Here is a 13,022-nt window from a genome sequence, read left to right as displayed (position 1 = left end):
GTAAGTTTTCTGGGGCCACTCCAGCCCTGCAGACCTGGGAGTCAATTAAACCTCTTTCCTTTATAAATTACCCAGTCTTAGGCTGTCTTATAGCAGCGTGAGAACGGACTAATACAACATGTGATAGCTGATGATCCCAGAAACAAAGTCTAGAGAAATTGGGTGAGGATGCCAGTCTTGTGTGTTTTTGGTCATTGACAAGGTAAAATAAAATTTCTTAAAACGTTTTCCTACTTTTGCTATAGAAGCTTGATTTGTGAAATAGTGTTTGGAGAGTTGTAGTATAAATATCAATGCACAGTGAATTAAAAAACAGAAGAAATGGATAAACCAGATTTACAATCATTAAGTAAATCAAAATTGGTAGTTAAAAAAATTTAGCATGACCAGGCCCAGATGATTTAACAGGCAAATTGAACAATTGAAAAATAGGCAGCAGGTAGATTTTTCTGGATTTACAGAGTGTATCCACCCCAGCACATCCACTTCTCTGAGCCTTCTCACCTCTGTCTTTCGTGGGGAGTTGTCACTTTTTCCATACTTACAGGAGCTTACCTTGAATCTGATTTGAACTATCTTCTGGAATCCCTGTTAGGCTGTTAAATCCTGTATCCTGTGAGGATCCTCCTGCATTGATAATAAACCTCTCTCATCTAACCTTAGGTTCTACTTGGAAATGGAGACCCTTTAGTATCCAGCCCCATGGATATCTCAGGACTTCTGCCCATATATGTGGCTATATTCTGTGGCTCTTCCCCTATTAAGTCATAAGGTCCCTGGCTGAGGTAGGCTGTGGTGAACCTCATCATTGGCCTGGCCACCAGGAAACAAGGTGTGAGCTGATCAGGGGGTTTTAGGGCACTACAGTCTTGTGGGAGAGCAGTCTCTGCCTTCTCTCCAAGCAAGAGGCCAGTGCTTTCCCTTCCTAGGGAGGGCTGGGCCACTCTGCACACTCAGATTGTGCAGGGGCATCTGGGGATTCAGATAAAAAGAGAAATGGGCAGAGGGGAACAAGAAAGGGGCACAGAGAGAGAAGCTGGGATGAGTCACGAGAGCACAGAAAGAGGGGCAGAGACACGGCTGGTTGCCAGCAAGGTCTCAGGATCAATAGGAAGACCATTGTTGGAAGAAGGAAGATTTCCCCAGTATTTTGTGTGGGAGCTCCAGTTGGAAGCTGGAAGCTCTGCTCTTTTGCATCTTAGCGTGAAGACGGGGACCATGGGTTCATCTCTCCCCGGCAGCTCTTCATTTTGTTGTTTTATTTTCTTTTTTGATTTTTATTTAGAAATTTTCTACATTTCCTAAAATCTTAACTTTTATATCATTGTTGGTGTCCAGTAAATTAAGAGAAATGTGGCAAAATGACATGGAATCCAAATACGTCATCAAAGAGATATTTTATTTGTAAGCAAGTTACTCTCTAAGGTCTTAAAATCTGCCCCAAGTGTTCTCTCTGCACGTGAACAGGCGGAATAATTGTGATAAAATGGAAGAGCCCAGCAGGTGGGGTCTGTGAGATCATTCAGCTGACTCCTGCAGACAATGTGCTCTCTCTCTCTGCCCCCACACTAAGGGTGCACTCCTTGTTCATCTCCAGGACAGTGTCAGCAAATGCTGCCTGGGGCATGCTGGTGATCACTGTGTCACTTTGGGTCAGGAAACACACATTCTGGAGAGGACAAAGCAAGTGAACAGGCCTTGTACGCTGAGTGGAAGGCCTTTTATCTCCAAAAAATCAAACCAGAGAAATTAAAAAATATCTTGAAACAAAAGACAAGGGATACACAAATATAAAAACTTGAGGGTTCCAGGGACCAGAGGGCTTCTGCACCTTAGCCTGTTTCCTGCTTTGCTAAATGAGCAAATGTGTGATGTGCTCTCTTTGGTCCCATCGCTTCCTATTGTGATTCCTCCTCCCTGGGCACTTGCTCTCATCCTGTTCTGCCGGCTGCTGCCTCACTCAACAAAACCTGTCGACTTCGACTAAGGTCAAGATTCATGAGTCGACCTTAGTACCACCCGCCATTGGCCCCAGGACCATGCCCTGTGCCACCACCCAGGCCCCAGAGCCCACGGCACAGCAGGTTCACCCTGAGGACATCTGAACAGGTCTTTTTTCACAAGAGGACAGAAGAAAGGATAGCGACACTGAGCTCCAATGCCGTGAACAGGAGCATCACAGACAGGATCCTCTGAAATGCAGGATGCACGAGGTCTGTGCTGGACTGGCCAACCCTTCTGCCTTCCTGAGATGACTAGATGGGTTTAGACAGTGTCATCTGCTGGCTCCTCTTCCCTCGTACCTGACTCAACCTGCTCATGATCTGGGAGACAGTGTCATATCCTAGTATCCTGGGCCACTCCAGGGACAGCAGTACAGGTGGCAGGTGACACCCAAGGTTGAGCTGAGCCTCCTGACTCTTCATTCATCTGGCCTCCAGGGAGAGTCTCCGCCCGTCTGGGTTTCAATTTCGTCTTCTGTAAGATGGGGACTTCCCACTCACCCCTTAGGGCGGTTTGCAGGTCCACAGAGGTGGTGAGGCAGAAGGCTTTCCTTTGTAAACTGAGCGCCAGCACCTGCTACCCACCTATGCTCCCTGGGGTGGGCCTGCTTGGCTTGGCTGGGAGGCAGCAAGGGGCACCTTGACCAATCAAAGTGATGTGCTGGCACAGTTGCTAATTCTCACGCCAGTCCCCAGGAGCTATCTGCCTGAGGAGGAGAACAATTCTGCTTCCCTGGGTCACCTTCCATGGAACAATGACTTCCAAGTAGAACAGGTAAGGCCACAGGTGGGCAGAATCTAGAATTTATTTGTACAGACTGTGACTATAGTGGGTTAGTGTCCCCCCTCAAATTCATGTCTACATAGAACCTGAGAATATGACCTTATCTGGAAATATGGTCTGTGTAGGTGCAATTAGTTAAGGATCTCAAGGTGAGATCATCCTGGATTTAGGGTGGACCCTAAATGCAATAACTGGTGTTCTTATAAGAAGAGAACAGGACACAGAGACAAACAGAGGGGAAGGCCTCATGAGGATGGAGACAGAGGTTAGAATGACGTGTCCAGAAGCCAAAGAATGCCTGGAGTTCCCCAAAGCTGGAAGAGACAAGAAAGAGTTTTTTCCTAGAGCCTTCAGAGAAAGAGCGGCCCTGCCGACTCCTCGATCTTGGACTTTGCTTTCAGAACTGTGAAGGAATTCACTTCTGTTGTTTTCAGTCACCAGTTTGTGGTCCTCTGTTATTGTGGCCATGGGAAATGAACACAAGGACCCCTCAGGCAGGGGTTGCCGCTTCTCAGCTCTTCCTGAGAAGCTCCTGAGCCAGAGAGCTCAGGCTGGTTTCCGAGGAGCTCATCCTAACCCACTACACAAACCGCATCCAGCCGCTCGGCAGATGCCTCCCCTGCCCCTCAACCCTCCACTCCCATTATAGCTGCTCCATCTATGGGAGGATGGCCTGAAGCCAGCGATGAGGGGATGGGACAACGGCCAGGCTGTGCACACATTCCCCCTGCCTGCTGCCTCTCCACCCCTAGAATATCCCCCTCTATGGCTGCAGGAATGCAAACTTCCTCTGCCTTCTTTTCTCAGTGTTCCACACACATGTTCTCTTGACTTTATTGACTAAACACATTTTAGAGCAAATACTGATGCTCAGACTGGCTCTAATGCAACAGAGAATGCGAAACCACATTCCGTCATTTTCATAAAGTTCTGATTGCAAACAACAATTAAAAAGCCCATTCCGTATTTGTTTCCTGATTTTTTGGGGTCATTTTTGGCCATCCCATCCATTTTTGTGCATGTGGTAGAATTAGGATTTAGCCTCTTGCAGCCTCCCTTGACCTGTGGCTCTTGCCTGGCTGAACCTGGGCACTGCCAGCCTGTGGCCACCCTGTTTATGAGGTTCCTATGTCTCCCTGAGCTCTTGGCCTTTCTTGAGCAATTCACTACCCTGACCCTAGAGTTCTTGCTTGGAAAAACCCATCCCTTGAGACTATGACAGTTAAATCAGTTTGTTTATTAAGGTGCTCAAATTGAAACCAAGTTGTTGGTTATGTCTTTTTGCAACTACAGTCTTGCTTGATATTGTACTTGAACAACTCTTTTGGCACAGTCCAGTCAAATGCCTGCTATTCTCCCATGTGTGGGTTCCTGTGTTCTGCCTCTTTCCGCATGGTCCACATCAGAAGGAAGCAGTGAACAAGAAGCAGAAAATCTCAAAGACTTCACTAGTCTGGAACATTCTACCTAAAAATACTCACCAGTAAGCTGGAGCTGGCCACAAAGCAGCTGGTGGTCTCATTCTTCGAAAAGTAGTGGCTGTCTTGGGGCACTGATGGGCAGGCACCACCAGTTGGCACTGTCTGGCAGCTGGGAACACCCCGGCTAGGTGATAGGGAAGGACAATGAGGCCCACTGTGGCAGCCATGGGGCTTAGGAGGCTGCTGATCAGGCTGTTCCAGGCCTGCAGGGGATCTGGTCAGGGTCTGCTCCTGAGCAGTTCATGCTCCTGGGGCACCACGATCCCACCAGGCCAGCAGCAGGTTCTCACATCCAGGACCCTCGGCAGGATGGGACTTCCTCTTCTGTTATACGATTTGATTAATTTTGTTCACTCTCAACCCCTCTCAGAGCTCCCCAAGCCTACAGGCAAATGCTTGCTTGATGCACGACACATGAAAGCATGAATGAAGCAGAGACTTATGGTGGGACAGACAGGAGATGTGGTTCTGGTAGCTTCTCCACCCAGGACTGAGCAGGGCTAGAGGAAGAGGAAGATATGTATAGAACTGATGTCCCATTGGACTGAACCGAACAGAGAAAATATTGCAATGCCCACAGTGCTTGATAAATCACAGCTTCCCTGACCTCCAAGCCCCCTGCTGGCTTTACCCAGTCCACTGGCACCCTGAGGAGGTTCCTCCGGCCATCTCCCCTAAGCCTAGCCAGAGGCCTCCTGCCTCATCCTGAGCTGAGGCTGTCATCAGGTGGGTTCCCAGACATGCTCTTTCCTATCACCTGGCTCTGTCTGCAGCACCCCTGCATGGCAGAGCTCGAGGCCAAGGGGCCTGCTCACCCAAGTACAACAGATGCCCCCACAGCAGCCTCTGTCATATGGGGACAGCAGCAGGGTTGGTGCTCTTTCCTGTTCTTTTCATCCACTCCACTTTGTGAAAAGGGTGCCCTGGCAGGAGGGCCAGGGAGCATGGGGTGCGAGGGCTCAGTGTGGGGGCAACAGCACCTGGGGCCGAGGGTGGATGTTCAGATCCCGGCTGGGGCACGGCCCAGAGGAGGGCTGAGAATCACAGCTGCGCCATGGGGGGCTACCTCCCTTCGAAAGCAGGAAACCTGGATTCCAGTTTTACGGTGTCCAGACTCACTTTTCAAAGACCAACACCAGGGGAGGAATAGGCTGATGTCTGTGGTGGCTCCCGGGACACCTGGGCTAGGTGTTCCAGCCCGTCACAAACAGCCCATGGCACGTGTGCTCAGGTATGCCCAGCAGCCTCTGGCAAAGATCCGGGCCCTCTTCCCAGGGGCTCAATCTCAGAGCTGGGCAGTGATGGGGGAAGAGATGGAAAAAGGTGGTGGGCCATTTCTCCATACAGCACCAGGGATTCACAACTCGTGTTGTCAGAATGTTCTGAGAAAGTCCCTTTTTTTCAAAGAAGAGGTCCCTGAGGATGGTGGCGGGTGAATTTCATAGGAGCCTAAGTGGCCCTGGAACACCGTGGTCCCCACCTTGTGCCGCCGTCTGCCTCACCCAGCTGCTGCTTGCTCTGTAGGGCTGGTGCTCCTGCCCTTGTTTAGGGGATCCACACAGGCTGCTTTCCTGGAGGGCTCAGGGGAGGCTGAGGGTGGGGATGAAGAAGGGCATCTGATCCTTTGAGGGAGGTCTGAGAGAATGACAGTGTCCAAACCTGGCACTGCCACCTTGAGGCTTGGCTGCCAGTTTCTTGGCAGCTTCTGTGTCAGGACAGGGAGACCCCCAAATCCCAGGTCACCAGAATCTCCACCATACCCATCTCTGTCCCCCAACCCATGCCTCTTAGCCTCCTAAGAAAGGCCTGGAAATGATTCTGCAAAAGTTTGTCAATCAGATGTGCACCCATCACTGAACACCCCCTTTTCACTCTGCACCCTTCCTGGCCCCCACCAGCAAGGCTCATCTCTTTTGATTGATGCTTTTCTCACCCAGGCTGTGGTGCACAACTAACAGCCCATGCTCTCACTGTCCTCTTTCCCCTGTGCTCACCAAGGACCTGAAGCCCGGTGGTCAGTGAACACCAAAGGGTGTCATGATGAGGCAGAATTTTCCCATAAAGCCACCCAGAGCCTGGAGAGGGTACAGGACTCTCTTCAAAATGAGGATCATGAAAGGTGTCCCCCAGATCAGTGGGCCCTGTGTACTTCCACAGGGCCACTGACCAAAGGACACTTGTCAGCAACCTGGGGTTCAGTTCCTTTGTCTGAACCTTGGAAAGATCCAACTGGATGAGGTTCCACTAAAGTCTCTTTTTAGTAAGTGAGGCACTGTTGTTCCTATACTCACCAGATGCTTGTTTGATTTTCTTCCCAAAATGACAGACAGCAATCCAGAAATGATAATCTACTCAGAAAAGAGGGAAATGGTAAAGTCAGTTTCCCCATGAACAAGCACCCCGATGTCCCTACCACTGAATTGTCACGTCCTTGTACACCTCCAGGAACTTCCCCACAGGGCTGACATTATTGGGCATGCTGGAAGCTGGGCCAAAGTCCAGGCCATACGTGGCTACAGGCCAATGTTGGGGGAAGTGGATATAGGAGGCCAAGCCACCCCTAGAATCTCATGAGAACCTGACTCAGCTGGAGAGGAAGTTCTTCTAGGGCAAAGACAAAGGGGCTTAAGGCCCAGGCTCCCCCATAGGGACCAGGGAACAGTGATTTTCAAGGGAGAGAGGGCAGGTAAATGTTACAAGACTCTATTTAGATGAAGATGTTGTGGTGGGGAGAGAAAAGCCACGCGGGCTTTGAACTGTGAGTTCCATGGGCTCTTCCAGAGTCAGAGTTAAGGACAGAAGAAAAAGGGGGCCCAAATAAAGGGAAGATTTTGAGGCCAGGTTAACAGCTAGAAAAAAACTGTTGATTCTGGGTTATTACAGAAAAAGTGTTCTGTGGTAATGCAGTAATTTGAAATAGCTGCAATGTACGAAAACTGCATGGCATGGTGGCAAGACTATAAAAAAAAGTTTTTCTGGTCCTAGCAAGAAAATAGCCAGATAGAGAGGGAACAGGGAGGTTTGTGACTCAGTGGTCAGAGGATGCTCAAAAGCCACCGTGAATGCAAGAGGCTGCGGCTGGGGCATGAAGACAGGTCTAGGCTGTGGGAAAGCCTCATTCACATTTCACAAGACTAAAAGCTTTCTCCTGAAGCTTCTTGCTGTGGCCTGAATGTCTGTTGCCCCCAGATTTCATGTGCTAAATGCCTAACCTCCAATGCGATGGTATCTGGAGGTGGGGTCTTTGGGAGGTGAGTAGGTCGTAAGGGTGAAGCCCTCATCAATGGGATTACTTCCTTTATAAAAGGAACCCAGAGAGATTCCTCTGCCCTTCCACCACATGAGGACACAGCGAGAACGCTCTATCTATGAACAGGCAACAGCCTTCACCAGACACCAAATCTGTCGTTGTCACGATCTTGGACTTCCAGCCTCCAGAACTGTGAGTAATAGATGCTTGCTGTTTATAAGCCACCCAGCTTATGGTATTTTTGTTAAAGCAGCTCAAGCCATCTAAGACACTCCTTGATTCCAGGAGCCTGGGGGATATTCAGGACTCCGAGGCTATGTCTGGAGCATAACTCTGCAGAAGGCCTTCCACATGCCAAGAGATGACAAGCAGCAGATAGAGCTTCTAAGTGCTCCATGCCACCTCTTCAAGCTCAGTATATGCTCTACTGACCCCACTGGTCCTGCTGGCCCCATAGACAGGGCCACAAATGCACCAGCCTGGCCACCCCACTGTGTGCCCTGTCCACCCCATTTCTCACTTGCTGTCTGCCCACCTCACTCCTACTCCTTGTGTCACCTGAACTTAGGGAGAAGTAGGGTGACCCTATGTCCAGTGTGTCAGGGACAGTCCTGGGTATTCCTGTGATCATGGCATAAATAGTAATAGCACACTCTTTTATTCTTATAGTGTCCCTGTTGAGGCTACACATGCTATTGTCACCCCAGAGAGAAGCTGCAGGGCTCCCAGGGCCCTCGAGGATGGCACTATGAGGATTTTGGAAGAACTGATATTTGAGCCAGATGATCAATTCTGTTCCCATTGGCAAAACCCCTTCTCCTGCCAGGCCTTCTCTCACTCCTGGCTGATTGCCCTCAAAACAAGTTCCATTCCTGCATCTTTGCTCTCCACAGAGACATTGCTAGGTAGCATATCAGTTGTCTGTGCCCTGCTCCATCCCAGAGACCACCCTCCATGAGCACCCATCCTACTCACACACTTGGCTCCTACGAATGGGTATCCAGACCTCACCAAGGTGAGAACCACTGGGCCAAAGTGACAGGGAAAGGAAGTACATGCCAAAAGGATCCCCATGCTCATAACTGCAAAGCCACAGAGGATCCGGATGGTCTGTTAGGGAAGAAGGGTCACCTGGTGTGACCTCAGAAAGATATGTTCAAGTCCTAACCCCTGATACCTGGGAATGTGATCTTCTTTGGAAATAGGGTATTTGTAGATGTCATTGGGATGTCAGTTAAGATGAGATCAGAGTGGAGCAGGGAGGGCCTTTAATCCAGTATGACTGGTGTAGGTACAAGACAAGAGAAACAGGCAGATGCTGGCAGAGAGAATGTCACACAAAAACGGAGGCAGAGGTGGGAGGGATGCAGCTGCAACCAAGGAGAGCCAAGGACTGCCAGGATACACCAGAGCTGGGAGAGAAAGCCTGGCCCTGCCCAGACCTGGATTTCAGACTATGGCCTCTGGCCTCCAGAATTGGGAGAGCATGAGTTTCTGTTTTGTTTTTTGTTGTTGTTGTTGTTGTTGTTGTTGTTTTTTTAAAGCCATCTGGTTTGTGGTAGTTTGTTACCATGGCCCCAGGAAACCAACTCACTGGGTGAGTCAATCAAGGGCCAGTCATTGTCAGTTTCCCCAGGGAAGCGGAGTGCTGGAACTCTCTGTGCAACCCAAGGAGATAGTGCAGAAGCAGGAAAAGTGTCTCAGGGGCATGGGAAACCGAGCACGCAGGACATGCTCCCAGCCCTTCCTAGTGCTGGCTGAGATCAGCGTGCAGTGAAATGCTGGGTGTTTCTGTCTTTAGCTCTGAACTGTGGCAGTGGGATCCCAGGTGATGACTGGTCACAGCCCAGGAGGTTCCCTTGCCCTTTGCTCCCTCTCCCTCCTGGGCACAAAGAAGCACTTAGGAGACAGCAGGTGGGGCAGGAACTGGCTCCCACTCTCTGCAGGATGAGTGGACACAGGTACCTCTGTTCGGGGCATGGCTCCTTGTGGGAGAGGGACCCCAGAGCTGTGACGGGGTCCCAGGCAGCCTCTGAATCAGCCTCAGAATATTTCTACCACAAGAGTTCACATTCTTGCAACATTTACCAAGCAACGTCCTACCTGTTCTAACAGCGGAGTCAGCCCAGAAAGCACTTTTCAACCCAAGGTTAGGTGTGGCTCCCACAAGTAGGGAGGTGCTGGCCCTGGGCCCCAGGCCTTTCCCCCTGGTGCTTGTGTTGCCCAGCTCCTTCTTTCCATTCCCCCCTCCTCCCTTTGGTCATGCAATGGAGTTGTATTTCTTTAAAAATCATGGATCGTATGAGAGATATTGGAAGGCAGACTAAGGGCTCATATCTGTTTTCAAATGGTTAATTTCTCAAGAAGGGAGAATAGGAGATGAAGTGTCTATAATTTTTAGAAAGAAAAAAAATCCCTGGGAAGTAAAATCTAGAATAATTTATTCAACAGACTATTTTTTTTCTTTTGCCTCCAAATAAAGTGTATGCAAATATGTTATTATTTCCTTAAAATGAGTTAAGCAGCCAAAGTTTTATATCTCAGGTGAATGCTCCCCATGAGCACAAAACTGGGAAATCTCTTGCTTTCTTGCGGAAAATGACTAGGTAGTCCCAGAGGCCTCCCCCAACACCTCCAGAGCAGCCTGGAACTCCTTAAGCCAAAGGCTCTGTCTGCAAAGTGACAAAGTGTCCTCCCGGCACCCACTCAGCCTCTGCCCTTTGCTTGGCTGTTCTTACCCCAAGCATCTGGGCCTTTTTCTTCAGATTTTTTTCTCACGTTGTCCTGGTTGAGAGGCTCCAGATTCTCTGTGAGGTGCTCAAAGATGCAACTTTGTGGAAACACCACACGGTATCTGCTGGGCAGGGCTCTGGACCCAGATAGGGATTGCTGCTGCTGCTGCCAGACAGGCGCGGAGCCAGGTCCGACTCTGGACCGAGACTTAACATTGCAAACTTCCCAAGCTTCAGATTTCCTTGGGTAGTCAACTAGAATCCCCCAGTCATCCCAAGGCGACCAGGGTTCTAGGAAGGAACCTGGGAACATGGGTGCCTCAAAACCCTGGCATAGTGAGAATTCTCATGGGTTCTTGGCATTGCACAACACCTGTTGACAGCACAGCCTGCCCTGAGGAGGGTCACAGGCAGAGAGAGCAGACCAGCCTGCCTGCAGGTGCCCAGCTCCACCTTCATACTGGTCATGAATTTCCTGCAGTCCCTAACAGGCTTGGGACATGCTCCCTCCAGCCCAGTTTCAGGATTGGATGCTTTTCAAATTCTGCTCTCCATCCCTTCTTATGCCAGGTCCATTCCTTTCAGGACATCCAGTTAGCACTGCCCTGCTTCTATAACCCAAATATTACGTGATTCTTTGTAGGAAAACCAATTGTTGGTGTCAGAACTCTCTGAGCACTGACAGTAGGCTAGGCTTCATGCTAAAGCAGTGCTGTTCCTTACACGCAGCAAGGCCCATAATCAGAGTCCGAGGTACTAGTTCTAAATGAATAAGACATTCTTAGCCCAGAGACGCCTAGCCACAGCATGGCCTCTGTATGAATGTGTAGTAAATGTAAGCAATTACGAGTAATGCCAGGTTTAACTGTCACAGCCGATGTGACAAAGCCCGCTGGCTCTGGGTCTTTTCTCTTTTTACCTCCTCAGCTCCCTTCTTCCCCCTCTTGTAGTGTAAGGCAGCTGCATATGGCAGAAAGAGAATGTGGTCCAGCCCGTCCCCTGGTCTCTGCAGCTGAGCCCAGGCCCCACCTGCCCCAAGGGCTCTGTTCACTGCATCAGCCCCTTCTAGGACAGCACAGTGGGGAAACAGTCTGAAGTTGCCCAGAGAGAGGAGGCTCCTGCTCCTGTGGCCCTTTATCCAACTGCCTCTGAGCTTGCAGGATGTTCTGGGATCTCTGGGCTGGAGTGGGCAACACCTGCAGCTCAGAAACCATGTCCCAAATTAGGCACGTGAAGGAGTCTGGTGGAAAAAGTATTGGGCCACAGAAACAAGGCTGCTGGGTACCTTTCCCAATCTCACAGACGGCGTCCTTCAGAAGAGACCCCAACACTGACGTTGGCAGATATCTCTGAGGGGGCCTGTGTGACTTTCATCTCCTCCAGGACCTCTGGGCTTCATTGGCCCATGTCAACCTGCTCTGCCCTGATTGGCAGGGAACACCCCGCATCTCTGGCTCAGGCAGTTATGATGACAAAATTTATAGGGCCCTTCCTGCAGCAGTTCTTTAATTTTTAGAACAAAGCCAGTGGCATTGTGATTGAGTTCAACTGCTGGGGAATCAATTGCATTGAATTTGTGTTGGGTGGTATTGTGTGCACTGAAGACACAGTGCACACATTAAGATCTCAGAACCTCAGAGCTGCAAGGGAGCCCCATTTAGCAGATGAGAAGTTTCTCCTCCTAGGGCTTCAGGAGCTGTAAACATCCACCCCTAGATGCCACCATGGGGTCGGAGCCCCACAATCTGCCCATCTGTATGCTCCCCTAGAGGTTTGAGCAGTGGGGCACTGAAGAAGCGAGCCACACCCCCATCACGTGCCCCGCGAGGGGAACAAGGGAACTTTTCTCATTTCAAAAGTATAAAACTCACTGTAAAAATAAGAATATAGTACAATTCAGACTTCTCTCATACTCTGATGGCATAAGTCACTTTTAATTCTAGTATAAAATTAAAAGATAAAATAAAACAATTATAGCCATAATAATTTGTTGGTGTATACAGAGTATGAAAAGATGTAAATTGTGACATGAATAACATAAAAATGTGTAGAGAGAAGAAGTTAAAGTGTAGGGTTTTTGTATGCAGTTGAAGTTAAGTTATTAGCAGCTTCACATAGACTAAAAACTGTAAGATGTTTTATGTAAGTCTTATGGCAACAACAAACAAAAACCTGTAGTAGATACACACAAGACAAAAAGAGTAAAATCAAAGCATATTACCACACAAAAAAAATCATTAAATTACAAAGGAATACAGCAAGATGAAGAAAGAACAAAATATCTACAAAATAGTCAGAAACCCCTGAACAAATGGCAGTAATAGGTCCTCATCTGTCAATAATCACTTTAAATATAAATGAATTCAATTCTCCATCAAAAGACATAGAGTGGCTGAATGAATAGAAAAAGAAAACCAAGATCCAACTATGTGTTGCATCTGAGGGATTCAATATATCTTTAAGGACACACATAGGCTAAAAGTGAAGGGATGGAAAAAGATGTTCCATGCAGATGGTAGCCAGTAGAGAACAGGGGTGGCTATACACACATCAGATAAAATAGACTTTCAGTTAAAAACTGCCACAAGATTCAAAGAAGATAATTTTGTAATGAACGAAGGAGTCAATTTATCAAGAAAATCCAAACCATATCATGTGTCTATAAGAAACACAGAGATTTACACTATTGGTATGTAAATGGTGCTACTGAGACCAGATTGGGTACAATGACAAACACTTCCTGTGGATGGTGATGTCTTTTCCAGACTAGGA

This window comes from Pan troglodytes, chromosome 5 (assembly GCF_028858775.2).
Source record: "Pan troglodytes isolate AG18354 chromosome 5, NHGRI_mPanTro3-v2.0_pri, whole genome shotgun sequence".
NCBI lineage: Eukaryota > Metazoa > Chordata > Mammalia > Primates > Hominidae > Pan > Pan troglodytes.
The sequence above is the reverse complement of the archived record's forward strand: the minus strand, read 5'-3'. Positions refer to the sequence as shown.